The sequence below is a fragment of the Artemia franciscana genome, chromosome 16 (genome assembly GCF_032884065.1).
Source record: "Artemia franciscana chromosome 16, ASM3288406v1, whole genome shotgun sequence".
Lineage (NCBI taxonomy): Eukaryota > Metazoa > Arthropoda > Branchiopoda > Anostraca > Artemiidae > Artemia > Artemia franciscana.
The window spans coordinates 17,951,298-17,974,032 of record NC_088878.1 but is presented as its reverse complement, the minus strand read 5'-3'; the positions used below and the strand labels follow the sequence as shown (position 1 = coordinate 17,974,032).

The 22,735-nt window shown below is 33.5% G+C and overlaps 1 protein-coding gene across 2 annotated transcripts in view; it reads right to left on the bottom strand.

Moving 5' to 3' along the window:
- LOC136037155 (uncharacterized) overlaps positions 1 to 13,254 on the bottom strand; it is an 82,289-nt gene extending 69,035 nt beyond the window's left edge. Inside the window, exon 1 of one of the 2 annotated variants that reach the window (XM_065719674.1) lies at positions 13,080 to 13,254. The gene's annotated coding sequence lies outside the window, so the exon portion shown is untranslated. The remainder of the gene's footprint in view (positions 1 to 13,079) is intronic. The other variant, XM_065719676.1, reaches the window with a different exon arrangement.
- Between the last annotated feature and the right edge of the window lie 9,481 nt (positions 13,255 to 22,735).

Below are 22,735 nucleotides of genomic sequence, written 5' to 3'. Positions count from 1 at the left end.
GATCCAATCACCCGCTGATAAGTTAAAAATACTTAATTTTTTCTATTTTTTTGCGAATTAACCGGGCCCCCACTCCCCCCCCCAGATGGTCAAATCGGAAAAACGACTATTTCTAACTTAATCTGGTCTGGTCCCTGATACGCTCGCCAAATTTCATCGTCCTAGCTTACCTGGAAGTGCCTAAAGTAGCAAAACCGGGACCGACAGACAGACCGACAGACCGACAGAATTGGCGACTGCTATATGTCACTTGGTTAATACCAAGTGCCATAAAAACCTGGTTTTGGAATTGGTGTGCCACGTCTGGTTATCAGTTTGTTTTTTATTTTATGAAACTGGTCTCTATGCACCGTATATGGTAGCTGATTCCGCTCAACATAAAATAATATAAAATCCAAAACCTTCACTTTGCAAAAACCATATTTCATGTTTTGAGACCTGAATGTCCAAAGAAATGGATCGTACATCAATTAAAAACAAACAGTGCAGTCAATGCAGTGAAGCAGTACAGTGCAGTGGAAGAAATATAAAAACCATATTTTTGCGTATTCTTAAGGTGTACGTTCCCTGTGCTATTTTTATTACCGTCTTATTTTTCTGTTCCCTTACGATTTAAATTTAACGAGGAAAAATAAAAATTTTGCCGCCATTCCATTGCTGAAATTCAGCTCTATTCACCTACAGAACTGCATTTTGAAATTTAGCTTACACATTTAAATGATTGAAAATGCACTGCTTTTTAATTGAAGATCGTTGAAAACCTCCGAAGACCTCCCACAGTTTAAAAAAAAAGATTAAAAGAGTATTTGTTGGGGAATTATTTTTTTTATTTGAAGGGGGGTTGGAGTGGGTTATAGGGCTGGAGGGAGAAGCGGGTTGAAGGGGTTGGGGTGGAGGGAGTTGTATTTGGATGTGGGCTTTTACCCTGGGGGTATTTCAGAGAAGGCGATTGTCTTTTTTTCTTTCATTGTTATTTTAATTAGTGTAAGATGCTTCTATAAACGTTTATGTAGCTTTTTTTTATTTTTATTTTTAATTTAGGATGTCTTTAGGAATGCTTAGGTAGTTAATCGTTATGCGTTAGCAAAATTTAAATTTTTCTCTAGCGTAGTGATTTATATCTGTAATAGTTTATATTTTTATTTATTATGTAAATAAAGGTCAAAAGTCAAAAAAGATCAGTCTTCTTATTTCTTAAGCAAGCATAGATCCTTCTCCAAGAAAAAGTTCAAATTTTTTAATATTTCTAGCTTGATAAATGAATATTGTGAGCCTAGTGAATCCAATAATATAAATATCTTGTCGACGTGGTACAAAGTGCAGCTGCAGGCATGTCACCATATAGCCTATCTTATAGCACAAGAAATCATTTTGGTTTCCCTTATTAAAAATTAATTAAAATTATACGATTTAAGACTAAATCACAAACGCAGTTTTGGAGTTACGGAGTTTATGGATTAATCATGAATGACGCCAGGAAAAGTTTATATTTGATTTTTTTTTAAACTATACATAGCCTAAAGCACAGGTTGTCACTTTCACACAAGAGGTCGTATGCAATATTTCCACCCTTTGGAGATAATTGCCTAAAATCGTTTGCGGTAAAAATTTAGCTTAGGGGCTTTTGCTTCTAAGCAGGGGCAAAGGAAAAGAAAGTTCGACCTGATGCTGCAATGAGTTGTTAAGAGCAGTACTAGTTGTAGTTAGGGGACTTTTTTTTATCTCTTCGGATATAGTTGGTCAAGAAACCACTAAAATAGTGTTAAAATAAAGTTTATGAAAAAATATTGATAACGTAAAAAATTTACTGACACTATCAAGAACATTGTTTGAAGGAAAATCGGAGAGTGAACAACCCTTCTCAAAATCGTAAAATTTTTGGATTTATTCTGTAAAAGTGACAAAAATAAACAGTTTTCCTAAAATTAGTCCTAAATACAAGTGTTAAGACAGCCACCCAATATCCACAAAACTTTAAACGAAAGATGCCTTTTGCTAAAAATCTATAATTTGTCAAATAAACTTTCAGGGATAAAAACTAAACATTTATCAAAAGCAGTACCATAAAAATGAGGCCCAATGAGCTATCTTTGGTGGCCAATATCTTGGTGGCCAATAACATGATTATTTAAAGCATTCAATCATATGCTGAATACAACATATGTAACTTTCAATAAAATCAATTTATAATGGTATGATTTTGGTGAATAAAACTCTAAGGAATCCATCCAGAGCCTTAATGATCTATTGGGAAGATACTTTGAAGAACCTACCTCCACTGTTTCTCTCCAGAGGGCATTGACTTATGACGACGTGCTTTGACATATGGTGATAAATCTTTGGTACTACTAATGAATATTTAATTTTAAGAAATGATATTGACAATTAAATGGTATAATTATTTGCAAGAGGAAAAGAAAAAGGAATAGATTAACAATTCCCTTTAAGACAAAGGGTATTCCTATCTTTTGGGGCCTGGTGCACAAATAAACCATTCGCCATTTACTGCTGTAAATGGTGCATAATCACTTGATGACACCACAAGAAATTTACAAAAATTAACGTAAGAGCTCATTTGGGGTTTAAAGCCATTACTAGATGATTTAATTGGAAAACACAACTTTATGCTCAGTCAACGGAATTTAGAAGCATAAGATCTTAAGAAAGTACGCTCACGGTGAAACAGATTTTCACCCATATACAATGATACATCTTAATCAGAGCCGTTCCTAGGGTTGGTGGCAGCCGGAGAAAAATTAACTCAATTATAAGAAAAATGCCAAATAAAAACGAAAATTTGATCAAAGGGGCAACCCTCCAACCATGGTGTCCCCCTTCCAAGGTGCCTGGGACACTTGCTCCGGTTGCCCCTCCCCTCTTTGACGACTATAATCTTAGTATGAAGGGTGTAGGCTTAAAATTGAAACATACTTCATCTGATAAGATTACACAAGAAATGTGTATTACCCTAGAAGACTACCATAGTTACATGAAATAAAAATAATAAACTTTACTCACAAAAAAAGATAAATCATGAAATAAAAAAATAAAAAAAGAAAAGATAAATACGCTTCCGTATAAGCCCTGCAGTCACGTTAGGGAGGAAAGGGATGGGAAAAAAAGATGAAACATGAAATAAAAAAAATAAAAAATAAATACGCTTCCGTATATGCCCTGCAGTCGCATTAGGGATGAAAGGGATGAAAAATAAAAGATGTAACATGAAATTAAAAAAAAGAAAAAAAGAAAAGATAAATGCGCTTCCATATAAGCCTTGCAGTCATATTAGGGATGAAAGGGATGAAAAAATAAAAAGATGAAACATGAAATTAAAAAAAAGTGAAGATAAATGCACTTCCGTATAAGCCCTGTAGTCACATTAGGGATAAAAGGGATGAAAAAAAGATGAAACATGAAATAAAAAAAGAAAAAAAATGAAAAGAGAAATGCGCTTCTGTATAAGCCCTGCAATCAAATTAGGGATGAAAGGGATAGAAAATAAAAAGATGAAACATGAAATTAAAAACAAAGAAAAAAAGATAAATGCGCTCATGCAGTCACATTAGGGATGTTTGATTTGCATTTAATTTCTATCTGGACCCACTTCAGTGTACCCGGAAGGAAGATAATATTGATTTTTGCAATTCGGGTTCATATTTCCTTCCCTCAATTAGCCACAGAAAAAAGAAAATTCTCGTGGAAGCCATTGGGGAGATTCTCTAGGCATGTTGGAGCATGTCTGGATCATTGATTTTATATGCATGTACTAAAAGCTCAATCATTAACAGAAATAAAGAGAAAGGAAAAATACGCTGAAGATAAAAAAAAGAAAAGAAATTCGTTGCGTAAAATGCAGTGACTGGTATTTATTAATGATAAAGAAACACTTAATACTTACGCTTAGGTTAGATCTAAGGAAACCGGTTTCATAGCTACAAAAACAGGTGGCGGGTGATACAATGCATTGGACTTAAATAGAATGAATTAGACTTTTACGATTTGGGCTATATATTTACACATAGTGAGGTGGATGTTAGGTTAGATTAGAGGCGCAATCCAAATACTTTAACCCCTCACTTCCTAATGTGCAAATATATGGCCCAAATTATATTGTTATCTACACTAAAGGTTATATGAAGCTGATGTATCATTAGGATTAACCTAACTTCACTTATTGTTTGTGTTCCATATTATTAACAAGTATCAAGCAGCGACTTAATAAGTTAGTAGCACAACCACCAAAATTGTGCCCCAATAGCAAAATGCACCACTCCATAACAGTGAATGATCATAAATTACTGATTAGACATCCTTTATGTCACTTACAGATGGCAATGATCTCAATGCACAGAAATTTAGGGGGAAGGGGAAAACATATTTTCAAAATCTGGAGGAATAATTTTTATTTTTTTCAATGTATCTACCATAGAAAAGGTACTTTTCAGAGGAAACACCCCCAAAAGATATTTTTAAAATCAAAGTGGGGTCAATTCCCCTGCCTAACTGACGCTTCCGTATAAGCCTTGCAGTCATATTAGGGATGAAAGGGATGAAAAAATAAAAAGATGAAACATGAAATTAAAAAAAAGTGAAGATAAATGCACTTATTTTTTGTTAATAAAAAATCCTTATTTTGACCAATTCTACATAGTCCTGACTCAAGATAATTAAATGTTCGCATCCTGTATGTTCAAGCAAAGACCGATTCAGTATTCGCATCTGTGCTAAACATGAGCCAATTCTTTCCAAATATAGAATTCAATATTTTTGACCTTCAAAATAGAATTTTTAAAACAGCACTAAACAAACAGAGGTAAATACATAGCGTAGGCATAATTAAACAAACGTTTGCAAAGTAAATAGGTATTTGTCGGTTATTGGGGACACATTCAAGAATTACACTGAGGTTACATCTCAGAAAACCGGTTTCATAGCTACAAAAACAAGTGATGGATGATACAATACAATGGACTTAGACAGAATGTATTGGATTTGTATAGTTTGGGCTATGTATTTGCACATTAGGGGTTGGGTTAGGTTTCCATAATTTGGTTTCTAAAGCATTATTTTATCATAATGTTTTTTTGTTTTTTTTATTAGGATTAACCTCCACTTTTCGGGCGTGTTTCCAATAACCGCAAATACGATTAAATATTCTAGAATTTGCAACTAGATGGGGAATTAGAGCCTAAAAAAGGCGCGTAGTAAAAATCACTTTTTAACCAGTCATTCTGGTGACTGGTTGTCACTGGTCAGACAAACTACTGTGTCTTAAGCCATAAACTTGAAACTGGTCCAAGTCCCCTCCCTCCCTAGAAAACAACCTCACCCTGACTAAATGTTTGCTGTTTTAAAGCCTTCTTAACGGGGGCCAGCGTACCCCCGGAAAATTGCCCTCCGCAAAAAATTACCCGTAAGCGAATCTGAGCAGCAACAGAGAAAGTACAAAATAGGAACTCAAATGACCCCAAATGCCAATCAGATGTCCTAAGCGATAACAACAGATATAAAAAAACAGTTCTAGGACAAGAGCTGGTTAATCTCAAATTATTTTCAAATTAAAAAAAGCACGAGAACTCTCAATTTTCTATTGAATGAGGATCGTCCGAAGCTTCTACGAGCACCAGGAGGCGGTTCTAGAAGTTCTAGAAGATCAGGGGATTCATTCGAAGAAAGCTAAAAGCATAGGCTAAGTGCCCTTTTAAGTGACCAAACAAAATTAAGAGCAACTGATCCCCTTCCCCTGCCCCCTTTCCTCAAAGAAATATTGAGATACCCATTTGGCTTTTTATGCCCCTATGGATGTTATGACCCCCCACAACCCCCAAAGAAAGGAATGTAAGTTTTGCAGTTTTTCCATCGTTTACTGAAAGCATGTGCTATTAGAAAAAATACAGCCATTTTTCCCGGGGGAGTTTTCTGCAGGGGGAGTGATTTCCTGGGGGAGAATTTTTAGTGATGAGACAATTTTCTGGGAAAACTTTCCCTGAACCAATTTGCATATTTCTTTTTATTTGTCTTTCTTTCTCTTTGGATGCACAATTTTATGTATGAAGAAAATGTTACAGGGAAATTGTCTGGGGAAAATTTTCAGCAGGGATTAAATGTCTGAGAGGATTTTTCTGTGGGAAAAATGTGAGTAATGTCCACAAGGGTGCTTCAGGGTGACAACACTCTTATTTTCTGGTGTTTATTTTAATGCTTTATTGAACTAAAGTGATTTGCTTCACAACACAGTGAAGTTTTTTTTTTTTAAGAAGGTGTGGTAGGTCATTGAGGGGTAAGAAGCCTATAGAAGTGCGTTGTTTAATATTCATACGAAAAATGCTTTAAAAATGATAACCATCCCTTTGATTATTTACCAGGGAGTGGCCTTAAATATCAAAATCTAATTAAAGAGTCAACATTTCCTAAGATTTCAAGGGGGATTCGTTGAACCAGCCTTTTTATAGGGATATTCCCTATGGACACTAACAGGGGGCAATGCCAGAGGCGTTCCCAGGGTTGGTGGTGCCTGGGCAAAATGAATTACAGCGCTACCCCTTTCGACTCAAATATAATACAAAGGCCGAATCAAGGTGAAAAATTGGATCAAAGCGGGCATTTCTCCGGCGACGGACACCCCTCCCAGGCCATGAAAATTAACAGCGGGGGGGCACCTACAACCCTTCTTAACAAACATATGCTTTATACAACTCATCCTCCGTGATAGAGATACAAACAAATGGCTGTTAGCGTCATCTGCATTTCATAAACTTATGATAAGTACACCGACCATAAGAACTTGACATTTATCGCTTCGATTTAAAGAAATGGCTAGGTGAGAGGGGGTGACTTATTACCAGAAGGCTTAAACAAAATAATTATGAAATCGTAACATCCGCCACACCAAGGAACACAGGGTTTCTTGTAGTTTTGCTTTAAAAATAGGGATGCAACCAGTATTGGCCCGGAGCATGGAACTAACTCCCCGCCTAAAAAAAGCCCCCACAGGCCCTGAAGAGACCACCAGGTTTTTAATAATTGATTTAAACAAACTTGTATTTTAAACGATATAAGGCAGAAAAGTAGTGACCTCTAGGTTAGGATTTCCCCCTAACATCTCTTCTTTTTTTGCATAATTCGAACATCTTTCAAATTACTTAAAATAAAGTCCTTGGTACATTTCGGGTCTGATGAACCAAAAAATTCTTATTTCTTGGACAATCATAGAAATACGCCCAAACTAAACATTTGCGAATACGAGCCTCCTACTTTTAAATAAAAATTGAAAAGCCAGAGAAATTATGAATCGCATCCGGGGTCAAAATTTTTGAAGGGAGAAGATAATTTTGTAAGCAAACATGGTGTACCACAGCAATTTAGATTTTTTTAATTTTTTTTTTGTAGAATGTTTTGTTGCCCTACGAAAATAATGGACGAACAAAACGAATATTCCATTAACGAATTGTTTCTGTCCTCTATTAGAAGTTTTGCATTGATATCGGCCTAGTTTCAACTAGCATTGCATATATAAATATTTTCAAAAAGGAATATTTCGTGTATATTCTGTCTAAAGATGTCCTTTTCTAGCCAATGGTTGGCTAGTCCTATTTCCAAGGGGTTGCCTACTTTCAAAAATTATGAATACCAGGGTTGTGTTCCAAGAATGCTTGAAATATCCACATTAAGCATGAAGTGTATCATGCATGGCACGTAAAGGCCTCGTGTTGTCTAAGTATGCCGTTTGTGGTGAAAAATGAGGCTCCAAGATGTAGGCTGCACTAGATGGTGGAAAGTGTACAGTGGATTCCCCAAATAGATTTATGCTTAATTACTGAATCATATATATATATATATATATATATATATATATATATATATATATATATATATATATATATATATATATATATATATATATATATATATATATATATATATATATATATATATATATATATATATATATATATATATAAATATATATATATATAGGCCTATATATATATATATATATATATATATATATATATATATATATATATATATATATATATATATATATATATATATATAGGCCTATATATATATATATATATATATATATATATATTACATATATATATATATATATATATATATATATATATATATATATATATATATATATATATATATATATATATATATATAGGCCTATATATATATATATACGTATATATATATATATATATATATATATATATATATATATATATATATATATATATATATATATATATATATATATATATATATATATATATATATATATATATATATATATATATATATATATATATATATATATATATATATATCATGAAAAGAGAAATCACCAATGCAACAGCACAAACACACAAAAAAAAGAGAGAGAGACAGAAGGAGAAAAGGAAGACTGTTTTCCTAAATTAGTGATTAATATAGACAAGCACTTGAATGAGGCCTTAACCCTACTCATCCATACAATCACATAGGTCAAACAGCATAGCCACACACAATCAACCATTAAGAATAACCCATGGACAGGCAGTCATGTCGTCAATAAGTATAAGTCGTCATTTACCAAACAATAGAAAAAATAATATAGACAAATAATTCAGAGGCAACACCCAACATAAGGGCTCATCAGGAGAATACACTGGCCTATATAGGGTTTCGCCACTCTAAATTCTCTACCCAGAACAGTGTTGTGGCTACCACAGAATATCCATGGCATCCCCGCGTCAGGTATCACCCCCAAAATACATGCCTATGAAAGAAAAAAAAAACAGCAAATGTAAAACAACCAAGTAAAACCAAAACAAGCTTATCCTGTTAATATATCCCTCCCTTTAGCAACAATAGGTAAACTAAATATTCTAAATTTTACCAAATCACAAATATTTACACATTGCAAAAAACCTGAATAAACTAAACAATTATAGAATTCATCTTTACCATGTGGCTAATTTTTTAGAAAATCCGCTCAATTAGAAACACAATTCAAAATAAATGGCGCTGCGACAACATTTCTCGAACCTCCGAAATTAGTTGAAAATTTCTTTAAGTATTTCTAGATAATTCTTTTGATATTTATTTAAAAGTTCATTATAATGAAAACTAAATTTTTTAAATTGCCAAGTTAATTTATTTGCAGAAAAACCTCGTGATATCAATTTTTGGCTTAAGATTTTACATCTATTTTTAAAATCAATATAATTACTACAAATCCTTGCATAACGAAGTAACTGTGAGAAAAACGCTGAATATGTGATGTTTGAGGGTATATTACTTTCAGGGAATGGGAAACTAATCACTTCAAAATCAAAATCATCCGTTTTATTATACATTTTAAAACTTAATTTATTATTATCACAAATATTAATATTTAAATCTAAGAAATGATCTTCATGACCAGTGCCATGACTAGGCTCAAGAATAAGCTCTGATGGATATATATTTTTAGAAATATCAATGAAATCCTTAGAATTTAAGACCAAAATATCATCTAAATATCTTTTATTATTTGACAAAGCATGTTTTAAATTAATTGGAATATTCTTATCCATCATATATTTATATTCTACTTGACTTAAAAACAAGTCAGCTATAAATGGGCTGGCATTCCCCCCCATGGGAATTCCCACAATTTGCTTGTACAAATCACCCCCAAATCTTATATAAGTATTGTATAAAACAAATTCTAATAACTCAAAAATCATATCCAAGCTGTAACATCTCAAGTTAACTGTAGCATTAAAGCAATTTGTCCATATAGCTTTTTTATTATAAATGTCTATTTTTAAGAACCTTTTACTAGATAAGAGGAAAGATTTCTTGATAACAGTTTTTAAATTATCAAACACTACATTAAGTGATAAATTAGTATACATTGTCGCAAAATCGAAAGACTCAATTCTTTTAGCTGAAACCATTGTTAAAGAATCTATCACCTGCAGTGAATTATTAACACTCCAATATGGATTAAAATTCGAAAATTTTTTAATACCAGAACAATAGGTTTTAAGTTTATTTACAATTTCCTTTAAAATTAAAGAGAGGTCAGTAGCAGCAATGCGGGTTGGACATTTAGCTGCTCCAGCAATAAACCGTGGTTTAGGGGGATTCTTATGAAATTTTACAGTCCAATATAGGAAAGGGAACTTTTTATCATTGTCATTTATTTTAATATTAAAATTTTTAAAAAGTATTTCTTCAGTCTTTTCAATTAAATTCTCATCCTCTATATTTACCTTTTCGTAAACATTAGTTGTGCATAACTCCCTTTTTAAGATATCACAATACAGCTTCTGACAAATTATGGCAAAATTATTATTAGCTTTATCCACTGGCACAATTACAAATTCATTCTTTAGATTAGCAATTGCTTGTTTAATCTTCGTATTATAAAATAATGATTTAGTGTTACTATTTTTTAAGTTAGAATATATTTTATTTCTTATTCTACTAATAATTAAATTCTTCCAACTTTGAAAAATGGTTGTATTTTTTCTATTAGCACATGCTTTCAGTAATTAATGGACAAATTGCAAAACTTACATCCCTTAGCCTGGGGGCTTTGGGGGGTCATAACATCCCCAGGGGTATAAACAGCCAAATAAGTATCTCAATATTTCTTTGGGGAAAGGGGGCAGGGTAAGGAGACCAGTTGCCCTTAATTTTGTTTGGTCACTTAAAAGGGCACTTAGCCTAAACTTTTAATTTTTGCTCGAATGAACCCCCTGATCTTCTAGAACCTGAGTTTGATATGATCATCCCTACGGAAAACAGAAAAAAACACCACATGTCCCTAATATGATTTTTTTGGCAAAAAATACACATTTCCAAATATTTGTAAATGAGAGCTTGAAACCTCTACAGTAGGGTTCTCTGATTGTTTTCTAGTTAGGGAGGGGAACAGATGCCTCTAAGGGTTTATTTTAATATATATATATATATATATATATATATATATATATATATATATATATATATATATATATATATATATATATATATATATATATATACATATATATATATATATATATATATATATATATATATATATATATATATATATATATATATATATATATACATATATATATATATATATATATATATATATATATATATATATATATATATATATACATATATATGTATAGCTTTTTTTCAAATTGGCATCATTTTATATTTCGAACCAAGTTCTGATGAGGGGCAAGCGGAATTAAGGGAAAAACTATACGCATCAGGAAAATTTGTTTGTAGTCTTTAGAGCCCCACCTGACCGCATTAAAGAGGTAGGGTGGATCACCATTGTTTATGTTAGCGACCATTATACTATATTTGCAAATAGTATTGCTATTATTGATAGAACAGTACAATAGTAGAGGTCCACTTGGTCCCCACTACTCTCTGAAAGTTTCAAAACGATCCTCCAAGGTATTTCTGAGGTACTTCGGAGTGCATAGTTTGAAAACTAGGATGGACATAACGTCTCTTTGCTGAACAGGGAAACGTATTGTACTCCCTTGTTGCTATATGACTTAGTTCAGAAGAAGCAACGCAAAAAATTTTAATGAGATAATGGTTTTAGGTCATGATTGTTAGTTCATTGCAAAATGCTTCCAAATTTGAGTGGCTGCATTCAAGTTAATTATTGAAATTAATGCATTGCATAGCCTAGGCACAGTTTCTGATATTTTAGCCTTATTGAATTTCTGTGGGTATAGGCCATAAGCATTTTATTGTATTCACAGTTATTAATTACTCAAACAATTGCTCAAAATTCGTGATGCTGTCAAGATGAAGGCTTCTACGCTAAAAAAAAAAACAAAAAAAACATCAAGTTAAAAAATCTTCAGAATTAGAAATTATTTTTTTTTTTGTTTAGTTATTCAGAGTCACTTCCAGTTTGACTGCAAACATTAATGAGACCACACTCGCCATGCGTGACAAGATATACCAAATTGATGAAAAACAAAAAACGGGGGTAATTCCAACCGGATTTTCACTAGACGGAATTTTTCTTCTTGGCCATTTTTTTTCTGTTTGGCAGCATCCCACCCTCCTCCCCTTAATGATGGGATATAGCTTTGACATAGGTTAAGGACGAAGTTTTGCTCATGTTGGTTTGTTTTATCTTTTTGATGCATTTATTTCTATTTTTCTTATCTATTCCAAGCATTTATTTCTATTATTCTTGAATCTATCACGCCACTTTGAAAAAAATCATCAGTACTTGATTCCTTCAATTGCCATTCACATTTTTAAATCATTTAAAGAGAATTAAAATCCAGAATTCTATTTTTATCCAGGTGAGACTGGATTTCATCAAGTCGAAAAAAATAAAAACTGTTTTAGTAAAAAAACATGACGTATAGCAAGATTCAAAATAACAGAGAAATCGATTATTAGGGATGTATATGGGATCATCCAGAAGGGGAGGGGGGAGATGCATTCCTAGAATAGGGACCATGAAAAACGAGAATTAAATAAAGACTCTAATGGTGAATATTTCACTAATGGTTCATTTAGAAGTGGTCAACCTCTACTTTATACCTATATATTTTTTGTAGGATAACGTCCAGTCATTAGGAGAAGGTAGAGTTAAACCTGTAGTTAATTAAAATCCAATGAGTAGACTAGTAATTTCTGACCGTAGTTAAGTAAGAATTTTGCTATTTTAAGATTTGTTCCAAAAGAAGTCATTAACTACACTGTTACGCCTAGGTAAATCCATTAAATAGTCATGATTATCATTATCATTTTATTTATATTTACTGCCATATAAAAAAAAAACTGAGTAAGCCCAAAAAGGACGAATATATCAACAAGAATATATATACAAGGAGTATAAATAAGAAAAACAATGGAAAGAAAAATATATTTCGACAGCAACGGACACGGGACTAACGGAAATGACAAAGATGGGAAGACTCCTTGCATTCATAATCACTAATATATTTTTTGCTTAATCATCAATAAGTAGCCCTACTATTTACAAATCCTTGTAGGCTACATTTATCAAAGTCTGTCATAGAATAATATTAGAAAACACATATAATTACCACTTGAATTAAAACAGCCAGAAGTATCCCGTTAAAATCCCATTTTGAAATTCACTAAGTTAAAAAACGGTAAATTAACAAATAATAAAAAATCCTTCAATTTTCTACCTGCACTCTTCAGGTAACTATAATATCATCGAAAGGTGTTGGTGGTTGGCTGACGTCGTTACTGCTCGAAGGCAGTACCACTAGTTTCTTTAAATGGTAAAGCTAACCTTGTGAAAATCATGGGGTTTATGTCAGTCATTAAGAAAACGTTGTCCAACCCAGACATTACCTTCAATGTTACGATGAATGTATTTTTTAGGGGGGAGAAGAAAGGGAGATAAATCAAGAAGAGAGTTAGGTATTTGCCTAGATAGCTCCCTGGACAGAAGCAAACAATTCTTACTTCATAGTATGCAGAATAATCATAGTTAATGCATGTAGCCACACTATAATACACCCCCTCCCCCTTAATGTGCAAATATATAGCCCAAACTATATTCTTCCTGTCTAAATAAAATAATTCTTCCTTCCTAATATGCAGAACAATCATAGTTAACATATTATGCATGCAGCCTCACTATACTTTACCGTCAACCCCCCCACCCCTTGACGTGCAAATATATAGCCCAAATTAGCCTATATAATCAACTCCTATCTATTTTCAGAATGCGTCTCGGCTGTTTCAACCGGTGTAACTATAAACTGAATCAACTTTGAGGAAACAAAAACTGGAAAAAGAAGTTATGGGTGGCATAATGCATTGAAAAATATATAATTTGGACTATATATTTGCAAATTAGGGGGGTTGGGATAGCGTGCCTGCATGCAAAATGTGTCAACTAAGACTATTCTGCATATTCTTTGCATAATGTCTTTTTATTGTCATATTCATATTCATAATGTCATATTCTTTGCATAATGTCTTTTAGTTAATTATTTTATTGACAAAAGGAATGGGGTTTTTATTGAAAATTTTTATTGAAAGGAATTTATTGATATTTCTAAAAAATATCCATCAGAGCGTACTCTTGAACCTAGTCATAGCACTGGTCTAGAAGATCATTTCTTAGATTTGAATATTAATGTTTCTGATAATAATAAATTAGGTTTTAAAATGTATATTAAAACCAATGATTTCGATTTTGAAGTGATTAACTTCCTGTTCCCTGAAAGTAATATACACTCAAATATCACATATTCAGCATTTTACTCACAGTCACTTAGATATGCAAGGATTTGTAGTAATTATATTGATTTCAAAAATAGATGTAAACTTTAAGCCAAAAATCGATTTTAAGAGGTTTTTCTGCAAATAAATTAACTTGGCAATTTAAAAAAAATTAGTTTTCATTATAAGCGAACTTTTAAATAAATACCGTAAGAATTTTCTTGAAATACTTAGCGAAATCTTTAGTTGACTTTGATTTTCCTTGTTACTGAGTTTGGCGTGTCCCTAATTTTTGACAGTGGATTTCCGGAGGATTTTGCATATATTGTATTTTTAAATGGTCTTATTTCGCATTCATTTCCTTGATTTTTATCTAGGTCGCATTTACATCAATAGAAAAAATTTGATATAGTGAAAAATTTTTCACTAATTGTTTAGTATTAATATAGATTGTGAATTGGTAACATAAATACACGAGGGCCAGAACCAAGGTATGATAAGCTTGTTTTTGTGTTAATTGGTTGTTTTACATTTGTTTTTTCATAGGCACATATTTTGGGGGTGATACCATAGGGAATTTATGGTAGGCCCGCCACTTGCCTGGGTAGGGAATTTAAAGTGCCGAAACCCTATATTCAAGTGTGTATTCTCGTGATGAGCCCTTGTATTGGGTTGTTGCCTCCAAATTATTTGTCTTTTTTTTTCTGTTTTCAATATTTGGTAAATGACGACTTATACTTACTTACGACATGACTGCCTGTCCATGGATTATTCTTTATGGTTGATTGTGTATAGCTATGCTATTTGACCTATGTAAATGTATGGATGGATAAGTAGGGTTTACGCCTCATTCAAGTACTGATCTATATTAATTACTAATGTAGGAAAACAGTCTTCCTCTTCTCCTCCTGTCTTCCTTTTATATATATATATATATATATATATATATATATATATATATATATATATATATATATATATATATATATATATATATGTCGCGTGATCAAAATTTTAAGATCACGCGACATTCTTTCAGCACAATTTAAAGGTCTGTAAGCTACGAATTTATCCATTGTTTACGTATAGTATTTGTTTTGGGAAGTAGGCTGTATAGTTATATATTTTTGCTGGGGGGTGTTTTCTGTTTTAGAAGGATTTACTACGATAAAAAATTTTTATGGGTAGGAATTTTCTGAGGAAGAGCTTTCCAGGCGAAATTTTACACAGGGGGAAATTGCACTTTATATTTGGTTGATTGAGTTACATGGAGGGATATAAAATGATAGTCTTTCTGGCTCATTGGAAAGGGAACTTAATGAAAGTTAAAGAAATACCCTTGAAACATTTACAAGTTGCGATAAAATCCTTCTGTTATCCTAAAAGATATACTCCCCCTCGTAAAAAACAGCAACAGAAATGTACTTTTTCTTTCATTAAGAATTGTCAAGAGCCCTAACTGAGGCAATTTCAAATGAGTTCTGGAACTCGAAAAATGTTTATTAAATACTGTCATAAACAAAGGAGCTTTACGACTCAAACAAAGGAGCGTTATTTTTTATTATGGTAGATTCTTTTCTAACAATCTCAGTTGAGCGTTTCTGTAAAAGTGGCAAAATGTGTTAAATAGAACTTTTTGTGGCAAAACGTCCAGAGTGAAGAAACACGGACTCATGAACCAGGTCAGAATGTTTTGAGTAAAAGTTTAAAATAGTGGTTGCACGTTCTCAGAAGGAGCCTAATGGGGTCAAAAATACACACAGTAGAATTGCCAAAATCAAATCCAAGTAGGTAGGGCCACTTGCAGAAATTATATTCACCAGGTAGAGCTTGGGAGAAGTGACCAGGCGTAGTGGAACTCTGTGACACACTTGGTGTTTGGAGATGTACGCCAGGGGTTGGAAAGTGGGCCCCCCCTCAAAGCTATGTTTGGAAATATATAGTAAAATCGCTAGAGAAATATAGCCAATCGTAACTTAACAAAAAAAGGAGATGACTAGGTAATAAACTATATATTATCAAGATTCCACAATTATCTGTACCAGAACGATTATGCCTCAAATTTGAAGCTTTATTTGACGTAGACAGCAACAAGGAGACTAATATATACAACCGGCTATATAACCAATAGCCGTCCTCAGCAAAACTGACAAACAATTAAATAAAAACTATAAAAATATTGCACAATCAAAATCTGCGATGATAAATAGAACTCAAAATAAAAGGGCTATAGCGTCCTGTTCTACCACATCTTTTTAATTTTGTCACCTTAAAATGTTTGTTTTCCTAGTTTGAACAATTTAAACCAATTGATTTTTCCACAAACTATGGATTTATCTTCATGTTTCTTTTTTTTGTAAGGACAGACTTCAATCTTGTAATGGGGAGTCACATGGTGTGGAATGTGATGTCTGTATCAGCTCGAAGTGACCAGTCATTTAGGTTATTTACAAAAAAGGCTTCTTAGAAGCTATTCGTTTTCTTTTCTCTTTTTTCACGGGACTGGAGTTCATTTAATCTGTTTAATTTGTTTACAACAAATAACTCACTGCAGCATCAGACCACCTGAGGCCAATACGGCTAGGCACGCTCCTTTTCCATTTCAATCTCTTCAAAGCCTCAGTCTTTACACGCTTCCAAGAAATTTCCATTTGCCTTAAATCTTCCCTTACAAATCCTCGCATCCCATTCTGGGCCGACCTGCTTTTCGTTTAGCCCTAGACGGTTGGCTGACAAGGATGATCTTCGGCAATCTGTCATCCTTCATCCACAAAACGTGTCCTAGCCAGCTCAACCTTTCTCTCTTTATAGCCCGAGAAAGTGGGATCGAACTATATGTTTTGTACACCTTTTTAGTTACTTACATACATAATTGTTAGTTGCCTAATTTAATTTTTGAATTTTAGAGTACAACTTATAACTGTTCTTCTTAAAGATAAGCAAAAATTTCGAGGACATTCAAAATTTTTGCAAAAACTAATTTGTTAGCAGTTACCCAATATTTTTTTTTAGTTCTCATTTTTAACGTAAGGTATACCGCATAACAATAAAATGCCACTGGTCTTTGTAGAAGTACACTTTTAACGATTCAAATTTCTCTCGAAGGAGCGTAAGTTTTCGCATTTCTTGTATTCAGAGCTTATTCCTTAGTTTAAAAATTAAATAAAAAAAAACAAATTTTTTAAACTGCAAGTAAGGAGCGACATAACAACTTAAAACGGACAGAAATTATTTCGTGCATAAAGGGGGTTGACCCCTCCTCAACGCCTGGCTTTTTACGCTAAAGTTTGACTCTTTCTCTCAGCTCTACTTTTTAAAACAATAAAAAAAACTTTAGCGTAAAGAGCGAGGCGTTGAGGAGGGGTCAGCCCCTTTTCTATACGGAATAATTTATGTTCGTTTTAAGTTTTAATGTCGCTCCTTACTTGCAGTTTAAAAATTTGTTTTTTTATTTAATTTCTGAACGTTTTTTAATAAATGCATGGTTTGATTTTGGCTCACCGCACATGCATAATTAAAACGAAATTTACATATTATTTTGTTGTTTTTTTTTCTAAATGGCTTTCTCGTAGTTTTGATCGGACGATTTTGATAAAAAAAAGGGGTGGGCGAGGAGGCCTAGTTACCCTCCAATTTTTGGTTGCTTAAAAATACAGCTAGATTTTTTTTATTTTTTACGAACGTTTTCGTTAATAATAAACATGCGTACCTTACGAATCAACTTACGTAACGAATTTCTATATTTGTGTATTTTTATTACGTATAAAAGGGGGTTCATCCCCTCGTCAATACCTCATTATTTACACTAAAGCTTGAATTTTGTCCCTAATCTTAAAGAATGACCCCTGAATCACAAAGGCTTTAGAATAAATAGTTGTAATTACCAAAAAATACCTTAGTGTAAAGAGCAAGGCATTGTGGAGGAGACGAACCCCTTTAAATACGTAATATTTTATGTTCATTTTAAGTTTTAATGCTGCTCGTTACTTCCAGTTGAAAAAATTATTTATTTTCTCTTTTTTTTTTAAATAATGCTAGAAAATCCTGTGACCCCTTCATGGAAATTCTCTTCCCTCATGAAAAATTCCTCCATGGAAAAGTCCTCCCACGTAACCTCCTCCCCGCGACCCACCCCAATGCGGAAAAGTCCTTCTGAAAACGTCTGTACACTTCATAATTAACAATTGCTACATGTAAACAATCGTCAGAATTTGTAAGTTGCAGCCCCTCCCCCGGGGACTGAGGGGGGATAAGTCATCCCTAAAGACATATTTATTAGGTTTTTGACTAAGCTGAACAGAATGGCTATCTCAAAATTTTGATCTTGTGTCTTTGGGGGAAAATGTGCGTCGGAGGGGGTCTAGGTGCCCTCTAATTTTTTGGTCACTTACAAAGGGCACTAGAATTTTCAATTTCCGTCAGAATGAGCCCTCTCGCAACATTCTAGGACAACTGGGTCGATACGATCACCCCTGGGAAAAAACAACAAAAAACAAGAAAATAAACACGCATCCGTGATTTGTCTTCGGGCAAAAATAAAAAAATTCCTTATTTTTTTTATAGAAGCTTGAAACTTCTACGGTAGGGTTCTCTGATACACTGAATCTGATTGTGTGATTTTCGTAAATATTCTTTTGTTAAAATTTCTTTTTAGGGGGTGTTTTCCCTATTTTATAAAATAAGACAAATGTTCTCAGGCTCGGAACTTTTGATGGGTTTGACTAAACTTGATGAAACTTACATATTTAAAATTAAAATGCAACATTAAATGCAATTCTTTTGATGTAACTATCGGTATCAAAACTCTGTTTTTTAGAGTTTCGGTTACTATTGAGCCGGGTCGCTCCTTACTACAGTTCGTTACCACGAACTGTTTGATTTAATAAAAAAAAAAATTGTTTTTTTAACTGCAAGTAAGGAAAGACATTAAAACTTAAAACGAACAGAAATTATTCCGTATATGAAAGGTGTTGTCCCCTCCTCAACACCTCGCTCTTTACGCTAAAGTTTGACTTTTTGTTACAGTTCTACTTTTTAAAACAAACAACATGTTTTGTGTTAATCTGGGAAAAAGTTTTTTAGGATCTTTTCTTGGAAAGAGGAATTTCCTCAAATGCTTTTTTTTACTATCAATTATATCTCTTCTCCAGTGCGAAAATGTTGTTTAGTTTATTTCTGCATTTTTGATTGTGAAATTAAAAATATTAATCTTAAAAAAGTCTTAATATTAATTTTGGCCCACAAATTTGCTGCTGTGAATTGTGAACTAATAGCCCCGCTTAAACCTCTCTCCCCTTGCAAAGTGTAGTCCTTTAGGCCTAGAGAACAATCCCTCAAAATTTCAAACCAATCGAACACCCAATGGTAAATAGAGTTTTCCCCTATAGAATTTATCCGTAAAAAAATTAAGTTTGTATAATTTACGAGACTTGCCCAAGAGTCTTTGGGGGTCATTTCATCCCCGGAGGTTTTTTTTAGAGGATCTTTAGACTATTTTGAACGAAATGGTTATGATCAAATTATAATCTGACGACAGAAGGTTGGTTAGGGGGAAAGAGGATGGCAAATAACGGTAAGGGAGGGAGGATGGTTGTCTTCCCAATCACTTTCACCCTTTATAAGGGGAGCTATGACTTCCAATTTCTAAAATAAAAAGCTACTTCCCAAGTTTCTAAGAAAAAAACAAATGAAAATTATACACTGAAGGCAATTATAGGGCAACATTAAAGAATTTCCTCAGAAAATAAATAATGAATATTAGCGTATAATTTCTTTTTACGAAGTTTCTTTTTATTAAAATGTGATTTTTTCCTAAAATATTGTTTTGTCTGAAATGGGAGTGGAGATAAAAACGTGTGGAGTCCGTGTGCCAGAAAAGAGTAAGTGCAAAAGAGCTGAAAGGGGTAAAATAACGAGTCAACTTTTTGAGTTGTTTGACTCTAGCATTTCCCCTTGGGTCCTTTTGGTGCAAATGTTTTTCAAAGCAAAACGGATAGCAGATGCAGGAAAATCGCAAGCCGCTGAAGCGAAAAGAATATTTTGAGATGTTTAAACAGAGAAAAATAAGAAACGTGGTATTTTTATCTTAAAAATATTACGAGATATTTAAACAGCAAATGCATAGGAATAGGCTAAATCAAGCTCTAAAAGCCAAGAACATTATTCAAAGGGCCAACCCATATAAGCTTAGACTAGCTATACTTAATTGAAAATATAATTCTTATCTTGTATGTTCATTTTCCTGGAAATGTCTCTCTGTGCGCTAAGGATTAAAATTTTGGATTAAAAGCATATGTCCCTCTTGTTTTTGTCAAATATTAATGGAAAAATTCTGATAAACATGCTTAGTTTTTCAGTCACTTGCAATTTATAGTTCCTCACCGTCTGTTTGCCTGTCTCTGTGTCTGTCTTTTTGCGTCTGACTCCGTGTGTTTTTGTCTCTCTTTTTGTGCCTGTGTGTCTGACAGTGTTGTTTGCCTGTTTCTGTGTCTGTCTTCGCGTGTTTGTGTCTGACTTTGTTTGTTGTCTGTGTGTCTCTCACTGCTTGTGTGTCCGACCGTCTTTTTGCCCGTTACTGGGTCTGTCTTTGTGTGTTTTTGTGTGTCTGACTCTGCGTGTTTATGTGTGTTTTTGTCTCTCTCTCTTTCTGCCTGCGTATCTGACTGTCTGTTTGCTGCCTCTTTGTCTATCTTTGTGTAACTGACTCTGTGGGTTTGTGTGTGTTTTTTCTCCCTCTCTATCTGTGCCTGTCTATTTGCCTATCTCTTTGTTAGACTATCGGCTTTGTTAGTTTGTGCGTCTGTCTCCGTACATTTGTGTGTATTTTTGTCTATATATCTCTCTCTGTGTGTCTTTCCGTTTGGCTGTCTCTGTCTGTCTTAGTAAGTCTCTTTCTCTCTGTGCCTGTGTGTCTGACTGTCTGTTTGCCTGTCTCTTTCTTTGCGTGTTGTCTCTCTCTCTGCCTATGTCTCGGGTTGTTTGTTTGTATTTTTGCCTCTCTCTCTCTCTCTCTCTCTCTCTCTCTCTCTCTCTCTCTCTCTCTCTCTCTCTCTCTCTCTCTCTCTCTCTCTCTGTACCCGTGTGTCTGACCGTCTTTTTTCTCGTCTATGTGTCTCAATTCCGTTCGATTCCTGTTTGTCTCATGTTCAATTCCTACACCAGGCAAAAATTTCCATAATTCAAATGAAGAAAATTGCTTAGAGGCCAACGAATGTGTCGTAGAAAAAGAAAGACGTCGCCATCTATAACTGTAATGAACATTAACATAATCAATGACTTTTATATAGATGGTAGCACTGGGGAAATTTCTGTTCTGTAAGGTCTTAAGAAAAGTGCCGATACCAGGGATCGGAGGGAGGCGCAGTGACAGGATTAATTTACCCCGAACTACTAATTTTTAGAACAAAAACTTCAAAATATGTAAATTCAGGTATTCATTATCGGTACTATAAATTTTAAAAGGCATTTTTAGCAGCTTCATAATATCTAAAGGACAAAAACGTAAATGAACGTAAGCTCAAAATGAGGACTAAAAAGAACAAAATAAACAATCTGGACCAAAAAATGAAAAATGAAAATGAAAAACAAAAGGGAGATACGGTAAAAAGGCAAAGGCCAGCGAGAACTACCACGATAAAAAAAAGAAAATGAATAACAATAAAAAACAACGAAGACACGGTTACAAGACCTACGACAGTGAGGATCGGAGCGGATCGAAAATGAAAATAAATCAAGAACAAAGAAATATGCAATTAGAACATAAGTGACAGCGAGAATTATGGGCAACAGGGGGAATCAGAACTTATCAAAAATGAAAATAAAGAACAAACAATTTTAGGGTTAGCAGACACGCTAAGACTATCATCAACACGTGTCAAAAGTAACTTCGAGACCAAAGAATGGGCTGTTAGAAGACAAGCGACAACGAGAATCAGATTGAGTCGAAAATGAAAGTGAAAAAGAAACAAGATTTAAATTACAAGAACAACGCCATCACAATCTTCGACGCCAATAAACAATGGTGCAAAATCCAGCAAAAACCTACAAAGATTCCGAAAACTACGCAAGTCTTAATTACAAGTCACTGGGACCCTTAAATTTTGCGTATATTCACTGTAGAGTCCTCCATTTTCCCGCAGGAAATTTAGTCAATAAAGGTGATTATTTTGAGGGTTACTGCTTGCAATAGTTACCTACATAAATTTCAAATGAATTGGTTTGGCGTGTTATAGGACATCACTTTCCCTCTAAAGAGTTCCATATTGAAATTACGGTTCTTGAAAGCACAATATGGGAGACTGGGAGACTTCTACGTTGATTACTGATAAAGTACTTTACAGTTCTTTTTATTTTCAGTCTGCGATTCTTAATTATTTAATTCGAAGCATAATCAATTTATGGGAAAATAATTATTATGGGAGAGAATATGGGTGAAAGGGAAGCACAGTACTCTGGGTTGAGCGGACAATAATTCTGCTTTCGTTGTTATACTACCGAAAGA